General features: G+C 38.6%; 1 long non-coding RNA gene across 1 annotated transcript; it reads left to right on the top strand.

The window, feature by feature from the left end:
- The first annotated feature begins 8,951 nt into the window (after positions 1–8,951).
- On the top strand, positions 8,952–12,440 carry LOC113546151 (uncharacterized). The gene is made up of 3 exons (XR_003404689.3): positions 8,952–9,152; positions 11,554–11,669; positions 11,984–12,440. It is a non-coding gene; the product is annotated as an uncharacterized LOC113546151 (long non-coding RNA).
- The last annotated feature ends 3,255 nt before the right edge of the window (positions 12,441–15,695 follow it).

Below are 15,695 nucleotides of genomic sequence, written 5' to 3'. Positions count from 1 at the left end.
GGTCTACTGGCGAAGAATGAATTAGCAAAATGAAACATCTCACCACGTTTTCATCCTTCTGTCCAGGCCCAAAGCAATCCCCTCACTTCCCATTAATCGTCTGAAGATATTTGAGACATGACGAACTGTACTTACCAAGAGTGCAATTCAATTAATTGAAGATGAAGGACAGCTTTGAAGTCGGCAGAATGAGTGGAGCAAATGGGGCTCAGTTTCGTCCCTGTTCTGCTTCTGGCTTTGAAACACATGTTCTTCAGGGAGTAGTTAACATGGTTTCCAGACATCCACACCAAGGAACCAATGTACCATGACCTAGGTCATGGTTTAATGACTTCAGTTTAGAAGCTTTCACATCGTTTACCATGTGATTCCAAGGAGTTGACAGATATCCTTAGCATTAGCCCTGCTGTTAGCAAAGCAAGCTGTCGAGATGAGGGTGAAACTGAACATTTCTGACAACTTGGTAATCGTACCATGTTTGCCGTGTCACTTTGATTTCCTGCACTCATTCAGACATACAGAATGGGATAGATGCAGGATGCAGGATGCTAACTTTCGAACTAATTAGCATGCATGTCTGCTAATCAAAGACAACACTGTGACTTCTTATTCCACATGTACGTGGGTTGCATTTCTGGATACACATTTAGACAGGTTTAGTGTTAATCCTGACATTGAAATTAATGCTTATTCATCAAGGGTCTTTAAAATTCATACACAGTATCCACAACATAACAAAAATATCCATCCGGTGACCAAATCAGGAACAATTTCTACTGACCAGTTTTACCAACTGATTGTTGATGATAAAATATGATTAGATAAATATTAATACTGCATTAAAAATGCACTAAAAACCTTCGTAAATTTTACACATCATAAAATTAGAAAATAATTAAAAGTAATTCTAATTGCCTTTCTACTGTAAACACACAGTTCATGCAGATTTTTGAGAAAACTTTACATTTTATGAGCTGTCACCTAGCACCCCATCAATATCTACTTGTTATCATGAATACTTTAATAACTATTTTTTAAATACATTAATTTTAATATATTTTAATAAATGTTCTGCTTGTAATTTTGCATGTAGTGTCTGATCTGTTAAAGTATGACAAATATTCACATTAACACATTTTTAAAAAGAGCTAAAAAAAAGAGTAAAAAACAAACAAACAAACAAATAAAAAAATAGTATTTACCCTTTTCCTCAAGAAAAAGGTCAAGACCTCCTTTTCAGGACTTTTCCCAGAACTTTCAGATTTAAACTTCTCAGTTTACAGGTTTGCTCTATTACTATATACTGTATACTGTATACTATAACTGTAGTCCATTAACCATATTACCTTTGTCTCTTTGGTCTTAGTCTGACCTGTGAATATTCAATTTGTTTTCTAAAATGTTCTCTGAATCTCTGGAAATGGTGCTTTTCAAATTTAATATTTCATATTAAATTTCCATATTTTCTAGACCTGCACAAAAACCCCTAATGAATAAAGACGGACTTTGTCTGACTAAAACTATGACTACAAAAAAGTGCGAATTAACAGGACACTTCGCTCACACACACACAAACAAAATGTGACCTTCAAAGGTTCCCTGAGTGCACACTTGAATTCCTGAGGCCTTTGGCACAATCAGCTTCCCCTACTCGTGATAACACACAATCGGAGCCAGTCGGTGCAGCGCCCTTGACCTGTTTCACATCTACCAGAACTGCTGAAGGGAGGTAATGCAGGCAGGCAGTCATAAAGATAAAAACTCAGGCTGGTTCTGTGATACGGTGGTGGGTTTCCTTCCAGTACTGATCTGCTTGCGAATCCCTTATATAATTTTTTTATTCGAACGATCGAAGATGCAGTTCAAAATTCAACCAGAGGTTTGATCGTTGGTTTCTATGACAATAAGGGTGTTGTACAGCAAAGCAAAAACAAATCCACATTAAAAAGCAGGAGCAAAATGTAGTCAATAGTTGGTGGTTTGTTCTAACACACACAACTGAGAGTGAAATTAATTAATTTCCCAAAGTTACTAAGTACACTTTACAAATGAAAAAAAAGTACCATCATTTTACAAACAGGATTTGATTCTCAATCTACACTGTAAATAACACTATTAATTATGTGCCATCTTTAATACAAGACAAATATAAATCACAGATTCGAAGGATTTTACCAGGTAGCAAATAAGTGATGGCCCAGTCGTGACGCACATTCACTACATTCATCTAGTCGACAAAACACATCTTCATCTTCATCAGGTAATGTGTCCTTCACAACAACCCATGTGCACATTTCACATAAAGAACTTAAAACATTAATAAATCCTACAAAATCTATAGCACATAGACAATGGCATTATTATTATTTTGCCTGTGCCAGAGCACTATAATTACACTTTACCTTGAAATATAATAATTAAAATACATAAAAATTGTATTTTGCATTAATGTGTGAATCCATTTAACATATCAGGCTTAAAACATCTTTTTTTCCACAAGCCATCCATTTCAAGTTATGAAAAATGTACATTTTAGTTCATTCACTCAACCCTGTTACATGAACACATTCACCGCGATGAAATATTTGGAATATTCCACAAGTCACATGTTCAGCCGGAAGTTGCATCATCCGAATTTCCTGAAGATCATGCAAAGGAACAAATTTCCCTCATTCTTCTTTCTTTTATTTTTCAGTGATATCGTGATTCTGACTGATGAGGTCACTTTGAAAGTACAACCCTGTTAACGCAAATTATAGATTATTAATTTAAAATAAAATAAATATAGTAAATTATTAATTTAAAAAATGAATTTTCAGTGAATTATTAGAATGTCCTTAAAGTCCTCATGCCTTTAGCATGGATGCTAGTTAACCACATTTTATGTATTTGCTAATTCTATACTATAAAATACCTCAACCTTGTTACGCACTGAAGAGCAAAATGCAGTCAGTCAGCAAAGAAACCGTGGAAAAAAAATTAAATTGTTGCCTGAGATGGGTTAACACACTTTTGAATGTTTAAATGCATGTTTTTGTAGATTTAGTGTTAAAAAATTATCCAATTATATTAAATTTTAAGAGTTACAAGGGCTAAACTATATCTCATGCACAATACGGACCAGAACTTACAGCTGGACATTGAGTCCAAAATTGAGACATAGCACGAGTGTTAGACATTATTTTCTGGCCCAGCATCCAAAGACTCTTAAAAACCATAAAACCACACATTTGGCCCATAATACACTTGCCATTGCCACAGCTGACCCTTCGTGCCAAAACCATATTTGGCTTGGAATAGTCTAGTAGCTGTTATTATTATATTATATTACATTACTGTCAGTACTCTTTATCATACAGGCCAAACAAGATGGAATTTGAATTGTACATCATGTAGGAACTAATCTGAACCTAAAATGTAATTTAATTACATGATCCCCTTCTGAATAAAACTTTAGACCAACATGCCATTTTTTAGACCAAGTAAACAAACAGCAAAACCGTGCTAGTTTTATCAGCAAAACCAGCCTTTTAGCCTATAGGGTTTGTTGTTGTTTTTGTTGTTTTTTTTTTCCAAACAGGCAGCTCCAATGTGATATTTTTTGGCACATGGAATTTGAGCAGAAAATTTCTACATTCTGGATGAAAAGTAAAACACATGAAATCTGATATGCTCCAGTAGGATTCAAAACACAATAGTGTTTTTTTCCCCTGTCATTTGGTATACAGTGATTTTTGACACCAGAATTTTCAACGACAGAAACAGCAGTAAGGCAGCATAAAGAACTGTGCAACTCAGAGTCAAACAAATTGGCATCTAAAATTTGGATTTAAGAAATGATATCAGAGAGACCTGCTGCGCATGCAGATTGTAAGAGAGTATTGTAACACTGGATTAAACCTATTAACTCTCTCTGATGACTCAGACGTGCATACGGCCATCATGAGTGGCAGCTCTAAAGAATAGAGTGTGTATTAGACACTTCCTTTAAGTAAGTCAGTCAGTCAGACAGTCAGTCAGTTGGCCAATCAGTCAGTCAGTCAGTCAGTCTGTAAGACAGTCAGTCAGTCTGTTAGACAGTCAGTCAGTCAGTTAGACAGTCAGTCAGTCAGTCTGTAAGACAGTCAGTCAGTTAGACAGTCAGTCAGTCTGTTAGACAGTCAGTCAGTCAGTCTGTAAGACAGTCAGTCAGTTAGACAGTCAGTCAGTCTGTTAGACAGTCAGTCAGTCAGTCTGTAAGACAGTCAGTCAGTCTGTTAGACAGTCAGTCAGTCAGTCTGTAAGACAGTCAGTTAGTTAGACAGTCAGTCAGTCTGTTAGACAGTCAGTCAGTCAGACAGTCAGTCAGTCTGTTAGACAGTCAGTCAGTCTGTAAGACAGTCAGTCAGTCTGTTAGACAGTCAGTCAGTCAGTCTGTAAGACAGTCAGTCAGTTAGACAGTCAGTCAGTCAGTCAGACAGTCAGTCAGTCAGTCAGTCTGTAAGACAGTCAGTCAGTCTGTAAGACAGTCAGTCAGTCTGTTAGACAGTCAGTCAGTTAGACAGTCAGTCAGTCTGTTAGACAGTCAGTCAGTCAGTCAGTCAGTCTGTTAGACAGTCAGTCTGTTAGATAGTCAGTCAGTCTGTAAGACAGTCAGTCAGTCAGTCTGTAAGACAGTCAGTTAAACAGTCAGTCAGTCTGTTAGACAGTCAGTCAGTCAGTCAGTCTGTAAGACAGTCAGTCAGTCAGTATCACAGTAAGTTGTGCACTTTCCTGTTGTCGTCATTTAATTCCTGTCACACAAAAGGCTTTTCCTTTTCCAGGAAACTTAGGGAGAAAAAAGGCAATGAGTGTTTTACTGAAAGATCCAGATGCCGAGCTGAGAGTTCCACTTGCCCTTTGGCTCAGAGTAGCCACGCACACACAGACGCCTGCATGTGCAAACATTAGCTCAGTTACTTTTACTTCATCAAGATGGGATAGGGGACATGGCTCTGTGTGTGCGTGTGTGTGTGTGTGTGTTTGTGTGTCTCATTTTGACTGGAGCAAAGCCCTGTGAATCCCCTCTCTCCCCTCTCTTGTCCCCCCATGCTGAGCGGGGAAGCTATGTGATCTTTTTTCAAAGTCAACAAAAGCATGGGGACACAGCTGGGCGGCCGAGGGAACAGAGACTCTGAGTGAAGCAGTGGTGTCCCGCTGGGGGCGCTGGGACGCAACGATACAGCAGACTCACACCAATCAGCCGTCTGTACTTCTCCATATATAAGATTCAGATACTGGAGAAAACCTTGCGACTCAGTTCAAACAATACAATAGATACAAAAATCACATAATTGATTTATTTTGGGGTGAATTTTTTTTTTTTTTTTTTTACACATTTACCCCAAATGTAGCTGGTAAGCCAAAACATGTTTATCTGATGTTTGCTCCTTTTTTTTTCTTCAGCAGCTACGATGCTAATTTAGCTAGCAACTAATAGAAATCGATCTCTCTTCTCTTCCAATCTTCTCACATTCAGTTCTTCAGCTTTCAGTCAGACTAGCTGATGTAGTTTAAGTAGTGATGTTACATTAAAAATGAGATTATGAAATATAAGAACATTATTTAAAAAACAAGTATGGTGTGTATTTCTGAAATTTATTATGGGTGAGTTAGACTTTACTTATCTATAAATATTAGCCTTCCTTTCTGTTTTCTGGCAGCCATTTTGGCAAGGATTCTTCTTGAAAGATTTCTCAGGACCAAGAGCTCACCTCTTATGCGCATAAACACACACACACACACACACTCAGATGATTAACTTGCTACCCAGAGTGTTGACAGGGATATTTTAAAGGGCACCAAAGATACGTTCTCCCCCTCCATGTCTCGTTTCTTAGCCTGGTACAGAACAATAGTGTAGGGAGGAGCAGACGATCTAATAAGAAGAAACAGAAAAGGGCAGAAGGAGAAGAAGACAGAGCGACAACAGTGAGAGAGAGAGGAAACGTCAAGCTGAAGTGGCCATCAAAGGCGTTGGATCTCAGCTTGCTCCCCTAGTGGTGTGTGAACTCCCACCCAAAGACACCCAGTTTCCCCTCCACACACACACACACACACACACACACACGCACACACACACATTCAGCACCCAACTCCACACCTCCAAACCAATCCTCAGCAGTAATTAAAACCATCTCCCCCACTGCTCTGAAATCTCATTAAACCCGTACTCTCCTCCGCTTCCTCTCCTCCATCCACTCACTCGTTTGTCCTACAGATGAACTTCATCACTCCGTCACGCCTTGGGGCGGAGGCCCAAATCCAAAGCACAACATCCTCGCGCTAATCATGATGTTTAGTGCTGAAATGAGAGCTGGGAAACAATTAGGCTGTCTTCTGAAGTGGTCCTAATGAACACCCTTCCGGCTGATTGGAGAATTTCTGTGACATGCAAAGATACGATCTGTGTTAAAATACTGATCACGTTCGTGTAACTTCTAGTGAGTTAGTAGGAAAAATTAATTGAAATGGCGATAGAAAAGCAAAGCATGAGAAATAAGGAGAGAAAGGCATTTTGAGTTGGGGATGCAGATATTGTACCCAGCATGTACTTAATATCCTTAATGCTATGAAAAAATATTTTTCCTGAACAAATATTATGCTTTTATGACTTACTTTTATGAACACTAGGCGTGAAACGGGAATACACCCTGGATGGAACATCAGAACATCGCACATTCACACACTCATTCACACATAAGTGCAATTTAGCATCATCAGTCCATCTTTTGGAGGTGGAATGAAACTAGAGGTCCTGGAGGGAACCTTCATGGACATGATGAGAACGTGCGAAACTCCACACAGACAGTAATCCAAACTCAGGATCAAACCATGGACCCTGGAGCTGTGAGACGACAAGACTACCCACCGCACGTCCATGCCACTCCAATAAAGTATCACTATCTGGTAGATGCAGTTATAAAGTCCTGAAAATAGGGGGTGCTGCAGCATCATCAGCATCCCTACATACTGTACCCCTGGTGAGAGGAATCGAGTAGATAGACTGGTAAAAGTTGGACAGTTGGACAGGTATTTTTCAGTATTTGATATTTTAAAGGTATAGTATAGCCAGACATGAAACGTATTTGTTAGCTACATCAGTTTACTGGCTTCAGTAAAGGACAGACTGCTTCTAATTTACCTTATTTAGGTCCCTGTAGCTTTTAGTTAAAAATAGTATTTATATGTTAAAAAAAATCATAGCACTTTTTATAGTAATTATTTTTATCATATATATCATATAATTTTTTATCATATATTATGATAAAAATGTAGGTTAGAAAAATATAGTAACATAAAAATTGAATATTTCCACAAACACACAGATATCCATACTTATGGTTGTTTCGTTAAACATTTTAAAGGTGCAGTCTGTAATGTTTATTTTATATTAATTTAATATTCATATAATTTCAAAGATACCTTGGAAAAAAATTGTTTTTCGATATTGCCATGTAACTAATTTCCTTGTGTTAATCTTCTGATTACTTCTTCAATAAATCTTCTGTTTATATTTTTCTGGCCCTGAAATAAGCTCAGCCCACACCCAGAATAGAGTTAGACATACACATGTTTTAACAGAGGATTTTGGGTCTGTTCTCGAGAAAAGGAAAACTGTGCACGTTTTTTAAAAAAAAATTTTTTATTGCAATTGCAATTCACCTCTCAGGACGCAGACTGCACCTTTAATACACTGACATGTAAAGGAACCACTTCTTGCATGATTTAATGACAGAGGGTGAGACAGAAGTGTGGAGGCATGTGGATGCTCAGAGACTTCAGAGGGAGAACACTTCCAAGAGATAAATATACAGTATACTGTAGAACCCTTGTCATCTACACACACACACACACACACACACACACACACACATTCTTGCATATACACACTTATGGTCATGCTGGGGTGACTTTCCAGCATCAGGTCGCCATGACGATAAATAACCTCCTACATCATGGCAGCAAAGGCGCCTTATCAACATGATAATACAGAACACAGACTAACTCCCACTGACTCTCTCTCTCTCTCTCTCTCTCTCTCTCTCTCTCTCTCTCTCTGTCCCTCTGTCCCTCCGTGTTTCTTTCTGCTTCCCTGCTTATCTACATTTTGCTGAATAACAGACATCCCTGGGTCACCAAGTTAAATTAGCACAGGATTCTTCCTTTAGTTACACAATATAATACTCTAAACCAGGCAGCTAACTATACACAACACTCTGCTAACTTTAGCTCTCAAGCAGTAGGTAACCTTTGTTTCATAGCTAGTCATGTTTGTTAGCAAGCTAACATTTGGCTAACTATTATATTGTGTGCTTAGAACAAGTAACCAAATTTGCTACTATATAAGTGATTCTCTTAGCCGAACAAGTGAACATAGGACTAAATTACACAGTTGTTTGAAACTAATAGATAAGTCATTAAAAAAGCTAGCTAACATTAGGCTAAGTATTATACTGCGTTATTTGAAACCTATAGCCTGATAACATGATGCTATTATGTTAGCCAAGTTAGCAAACATTACATTACTAAATTACATTGTGTAATTAAAACCAGTTATCTAGAAAGCTAACTAGTATTACGTTAAATGTTATATTGTCTGATTTAAACCATAGTTTTCTAGCAAACTAGACAACATTAGGCTATTTTGTTAGCCAAACTAATGAACAAACTGTAGGACTAAATGTCACAAAGTGCTATTTACAACAAATAGCTAAGTTAGCAAGAAAGCTAGTTAGCATCAGGCTAGTTTCCTCTTGTAAAGTTGAAATTACAAAATGAGTCTTTGTGTTTAAGTGAACTATTAGCGTTCCTGATCTATTTTGGTTATAAAAGTGTACGTAATTTAACCAATGGTTAAAGACGTAATCCTAATTCATTCGTTCATTCTTTTATTCATTCATTTTTAGCAAAACACAAAATAGATCTTTGTCTCTGTCTCTCTCCATCACTCTCTTTTTTCAGGGTTGTAATAAAAAACAGGCACAAACTGGTTCAATGCCAAACATAAAGTAGCAAGCAGATAACTAACTGATGCGCTCTCTCTCTCTCTCTCTCTCTCTCTCTCTCGCCGCTCTTTTTCCTTTGAGGAAGTCTTTGAAGTCAGCAGGGGACCCCGCTCTCTCACACTGACGGTAACCAATGATACTTTAAGCGATTCTTTTTTATCCGACGTGCTTAATGAAAGATTAATGGGTTTGATATTTTCCTTGTTTATGTTTTATTTAAAAAGTAAGCCACGGTCCTTGGAACCCGTTTGAGGGATTCTTGGCACCAGCAGTGATAATTTCATGAAACAGTGGCACACTTTGCTTTTTATTCGTACTTGTATCTTGTATCTGCTGATTGGACTGCTTGTGTGTGTGTGTGTGTGTGTGTGTGTGTCAGTTGTACATGACCTTGAACTCCATAAAGTCTTTCCATGCAGTGTCTTGTTTCAGAATGAAACCCCACAGCACATGTGATTTATTTAACAGATTCAGCTCTGTAATCCGATCGCTCGTAAGTACGATGCATAAAGCAGAACTGATAACCGTACAGAATGCATTGTACACCGTGAAGTCCAAACACGACCACCAAACCCATAACAGGAAACAGGAACACAGGGCTACAAGGCACAAGGCTTTTTTCACTCAGGCTCTGTTCCAGTACTGTTTTTAACACACCCTTGATCATTGGCCCTGGGTATTTCCCATTGGATGAATGTCTCCAAATTAAGCTGTTTATTTACCTTATCAGCTCACATGAAGGTTGATACGTGACCTTTTAAAGGCCTGAGGATGAAGTAAACATGACTGTAGATGGAAATTTCCTATTCAACAGAAATTGTATACTATTTCATAAAGCATCCTGAAGTTTATTTTGGGTTGCTCCTCTAGGGAAACCCTCAAGAACCCTACAACAGAAGGGTTTCCTTTTTACAAAGAATCTCAAGTAACACTACTGTTGATCATCCGAGCATCTCTTTTTCCCAATAAAATGCTTTAAAAAATGTAACACTTGATCAATTTGCTCTGTCCAAACTGTTGACTCATCCACCTACATTCTTTACTTTATTCTGTAAACTACACTATATTGCCAAAAGTTTGTGGACACCTGACCATCACACCCATATGTGCTTGTTGAACATCCCTTTCCAGATTTAGTCCCCCTTTGCTGTTATAATAAACTCTACTCTTCTGGGAAGGCTTTCCACTAGATTTTGGAGCGTGGCTGTGGGAATTTGTGATTCCATTCAGCCACAAGAACATTAGTGAGGTCAGGCACTGATGGTGGGTGAGGAGGTCTGGGGTTCAGTCGGCATTCCAGTTCATCCCAAGTATGCTCAGTGGGGTTGAGGTCAGGGCTCCGTTGCAGGCCACTCTTGGTGCACCATGTCTTCATAGAGCACGCTTTATGCACAGGGGCATTGTCATGCTGGAACAGGCAGGAAATTGTAATGCTACAGTATACAAAGACATTTTAGACAATTGTGTGCTTCCAACTTCATGGCAACAGTTTGGAAAGGCCCACATATGGGTGTGATGGTAAGATGTCCACAAACTTTTGGCCATATAGTATAGCTACTGAGCACACTACCTCTTTATCAAGTTAATAAATTGCCAATGCAGTTACTTAACTGAAATCCAGTTGAAAAATCAACTTCTCTCTACACCGTCCTTCCCTTCTGCTGCAAGTGGCCACTTGGTTGTTGGAGTTAACAGTGCAAAGTTGATTATTTTATCAATCAGCACAGTCTAAAATGTTTTGTTCCTCTTATACCACAATTTTTAATTTAGTACATGTCATTCTTTTAACCATTTTTGTACCATTTAATGTTGTGGAATGTCCACAAAACAGTTAGTTCCTGCGATCACTTACATACCAGTATCAGTAAACTGTTGCTCCCTCAACAATCTGTATTTTTCTCTCTCTTGAAGTTAATAAGATACCCACAGGTTGTCATGTTACTGAGAAACTGCAAGGCGTAAACTCCTCCACTGGACATGGAGGAAAACTAATCAACACCTTCTGACCAATCAGATTAGAGAATTCAACATTGTTGCAGTATAATAAGTTGTTGGGGTGACTTACGTCCTTAAAGTATGCACCACTGCAATATCAGCTTCAGTAGTGCGTACTTTGTTGCCTAGGGCTTAAATATGTGTATCTGTGGTTTAATCAATATAAAAATTAATAAACAGAGAAATGAAAGACTGTTACACTGCACCTCGTAGATCCTTCTTAAAACTTTGTCAAATCTGACATGACAGAACAGCTGAACCTACAGAGCGAGACCGGTTTCACTGCCTAAAAAAACGAGAGCTTTGACAGTGCCTGTCAAAAACAGGACAAGATTTAAAAAAAAAAAAAAAAAGAGTTATATCTAGTCCAACGGATGGGCGTGGGATAATTATTTCATCTGTACGATTGTAACTGATCTGTCACTTAAAACTGCCATTCTCTAAATCTCATGTGAAGAGTAATTAAACTGTCAGGGGTTATTCAGTTTAAATTTTTCAGTTGGAGGTTATGTGTGTGTGTGTGTGTTTGCAGTGGGGGAATTAATCACTTGAAAAATGTGAAAGATGGAATCTGGTCACAGATGTCTCAGAAGCAGCTGTCACCTTTTCTTCTTAACTCTGGCCAACGCTGTCAGTGAACAAATGGAGGTGTGTGTGTGTGTGTGTGTGTGTGTGTGTATGTGTATGTGTGTGTGCTACATACAGTATGTTGGACTATAGTACTTGTGGTTATATATGCTTGTGGCCCATTGATCTTCTGTACACCTGTGTGTGTGTGTGTGTGTGTGTGTGTGTGTGTGTCTGTGTGTGTGTGTGTGTATGTGCGTGTGTGTGTGTGTGGTTTAGGGCCTGAGGGTTTCACTTTCACTCAGCCACTTGCTTTATCTTCCCTTTTATCCTCCACCTCTCTCTCTCTTTCTCTCTCTCTCTCTCTCTCTCTCTCTCATGTGTATCTCTCTCAGGTTCAGGCAGGGTGAAGCATGTTGGATCAACAGCTGGTGCGCTGTCTCTCCCACCTATTAAAGAGAGAGAGAGAGAACACAAGGGACAGCGAAAAAGATAAAGAGAAAAGGCACTAATAAGATAAATCACTCTCCTCCCTTCTCTTTTGTTCCACATCATGCGTTGGCCCGAGAAAAGAGACACCGGAGAGAACAGAGAGTTTCCATCAGTATTGAAAGCAAGTTAATGTGTGTGTGTGTGTGTGTGTGTTACAGTTATCGTCCTAACAGTTAAACAAACAGTTTGACAAATTGTTTCCCTCTGGTTATCTTAAGGTTGTGTCTTTGATTTTACACTTGAGCTACGAGAATAATGTAGCTAACAAACTAATAGAAGTCTGTCTCACCTAAAATCTTTCTCACATCAAATTCTTCAGTGATGTCACACACTTGCTTATATGGTTTAAGACACAGTGGGACTTCCCGTTATCTAGAAACATGAACAAAACTTCACCATATAGCTGAATGGTGTAACCTTACGGAGGCGGCCATTTTGGACAACCAAGATAAAGTTTTTCTTTAGAGTAATTTAGCGCCTTTCCCTTATGAAGGCCCAGCCTCCCAAAGTTTGAAGGTGGAATTTTACCAGAAAGCTGAAACCTTTCACATTGTGAAATTTGCATTTAAACTACAAGCTTTCATCTTTCTCTTTTGTGTGGATCTCAACCACAAGTAAAGTTCTAGCATTTCAATCTGGCAGGAGCATCACACACATTTTGACAGCCATTATCTGATTACAAACTGAACTAATTAGGCTTTTTTTTTTCACTATGGCATCTAACTATCCAACAACTTGATCAACTTAATCTGACATTTCATGTTGAGGGCATGTTTTCTGTGGCTTTTCCTGGTTCAAAGGCAAAGAATTACAAGTTGCAACCTCTCCTTGTATGCAGCATAAGACATCTCAGCTAGGCAAAAGCTGCATTTGACTAAAATTTGATAGTTAGAACTCTGACTAGGAAATACAAACATAACTCGGAATTCCTAATGGTCACATCAGGAAGGTCTCCTCAACCCCGAGTTCAGCAAGTGACATCAAATCAACATGGCAGCTCACAGTAGACAAAGTGTCTATATGCTGTATATACTAGTATTTGCTTTAGATCAATCAGTATACAGACATATTAGATTGTTAAATCTATAACACTCACTATACAGGTCACCGTTTTGAGGAGGTAAATACATCGTTCATCACAATTAGCTTGCTAGATTTTTTGCTAGAGGCGTCCATGTCCATCTTTTTTTCCCACTTTGTAGCTTGGACACACAGAGAGGTCAAAAATGAGACAATTCCGAGTTCCTAGGTAATTCGAATGCAGCAAAAGACACAACAGCGTATAAATACACAAACAAATCAAGCTCTAAACAGAGAACAGGTGGAAACGATCAGGAAACACACCAATGACAGGATAGGAGACAAGCGTTGAATCAACACAAAAGAAAGAAACTTCAAAACTGACTATATTTGGGATAAAAGGAACGACTTGTATGTTGGATGCTTAGCTGAACAGTTTCTTTAAATCGTGCAGGTTGTTTGGTTTATTTAAACTCAATTCAAATCCTCACTGGGATTAATCACTCATCAGCACTGGCTCTTTACATGACTGACAAATGCTGATAGACTGATAAGAAACACACACACACACACACACACACACAAACACATGGCTGCTTTGTGTATATATGAAACACAGGTGTCAAATGAAGCCAGGCCCAAAGGAATGTAAGTCATGGCTATTAAAGTGTGTTAATAACAGGGTAACTGTAAGTGGTGTGAATGTAGTGTGCATGTGTGTGTGTGTGTGTGTGTGTGTGTGTGTGAAGCCTACTATAGTATGTATGCGTGTAAGACTGCACTACTTCTAATTTTTGGAAGGAAACACATCCTGCATAAAAAAAAAAGAGCTTCATTACATAAACCAAAACACAGTGAGAAGTTTGTCGCTTCGGCAGCTTTGACCTTGTGCTTTTGGCACACGCAACACACACACACACACACAACAGACACACACACACACACACACGTACCAAAGAAAGAGAACAAAATACGTTAGGACAGATTTACTATTAGGACATTAACAGTGGTAGGAAATTAATGTTACCTTTGATTTGGGTTTGTGTATCTTCAGACCTTTCACAAGTGTGAGTTGTGGTCAGTTTATTAGGTACATCTACTACATGGCCCACTTTGTAGGTATACAATAACTCACTGTCACCTAGCTGTTGCCCTGCAAAATACAGCAGTGAAACTGGACATGGTTGTGTGTGTGATATGAGTGTATCAACTCCAGCAGCCCAGCAGCTAAAAATCTCCAGCCAGCAGGGGGGCTGTGATCAGAAACGAACGTAAGAGTAAGAAATTCTTGTCAGTGGTAATCACACATACACTACAGATGCAGTGGCTAGAGTTCAGGTTGAAAATCACTTTCATTTCTTTAACCAGTCCACTTTAAACAATATTCTGGTTTCCTGAGCACTTAAGCTGCACCTGCAGTGGTACATGGTGTTTAATGTTGTCTTCTTTAAAAAAAAGTGCAGCTGTAATACTTTTAATACTGTAATACTTCATCATAATCCTTCTTTCCATCAATTGTGAGCATAATGCTGCTTGCTTACAAGTGTTTAGGTGCTTCGAAAGACTTCCCCCTGCTCTGACAGTTAACAAATATTGTTGCTTTGTTTATAGGCTTGTGCTCCTCAACCATATATATATATATATTCAGGCTTATCTGAGACATTAGTGTAGCTAATGCTAGCTCAGCACTAATTCGTCTGTTTATCATCTCAGGCACCACATGAATGGCCTTTTTTTTTTTTTTACAGCAAACTGTGCCTTAAATTAACCAAACAAACTCAGAACACAAAACGGCCTCCTGTACGGTGAATAGGGCCTGCGTTTTGACGGCATTATGGCATGCTGCAGCTCGTCTTTACTGTCATGTTAAAAGATCTTTTCTGCGCTGGAGATGATGCTTTGTTTTTGGAGAAAAAGGGGAAGCAGGTGTTCTCTTTGTGCACGGGACCGCTCGCTTTTCAGAAGAGATTCGCTCCATTTTGCGGTTGATATTGTATCCGGATGAGTTCTCATCAGTTCTCAAAAACACAAAGGAAGAAAATGGACGAGCATTTGGTTTGCTTTTTCTTGTGTTTTCACTCAAGAAAAAAAAACAGGAGGTCCAACCTGAGCGGATGTCGACCTGGGAGAGACAGGAGGGAAACCGGAGGCTAATTATGAGCGAAACAATCAAGTCATATTTGTCTCATGTTTTGATTGAAGATGCAGTGAATATAAGTACACACACATTTGCCACAAGGTGTTGGCATGGAACATACTGTACTGTATTTAAGTATTTAAGAATAAAACACAAAAGGTGTGCTGTCAAAGGAAAATAATCAACTTCAGGGAGGTAGGATGCAACCTAAAGTGAAATTGATTATTTTCATATTACAGGATGTACTAAGGTGTTTTATTTCTCTTATACCACAAAAATCTTGCCAACAAGGAGGAACATAAAGAACAACACACTCTAGACCGCATCTTTTATACAAAAATAACTGTTAATAATAACGGTTAATAGATTTAATGTTGTGGAACATCTGAGAGACAAGTTAGTTCCAGCTTGTGATTTTACCGAGAAACTGGATCGTGTAAACTCTGTCCTGAAGACTT

The sequence above is a fragment of the Pangasianodon hypophthalmus genome, chromosome 8 (assembly GCF_027358585.1).
Source record: "Pangasianodon hypophthalmus isolate fPanHyp1 chromosome 8, fPanHyp1.pri, whole genome shotgun sequence".
NCBI classification, from domain to species: domain Eukaryota; kingdom Metazoa; phylum Chordata; class Actinopteri; order Siluriformes; family Pangasiidae; genus Pangasianodon; species Pangasianodon hypophthalmus.
This window is presented reverse-complemented; position numbering and strand designations above follow the sequence as displayed.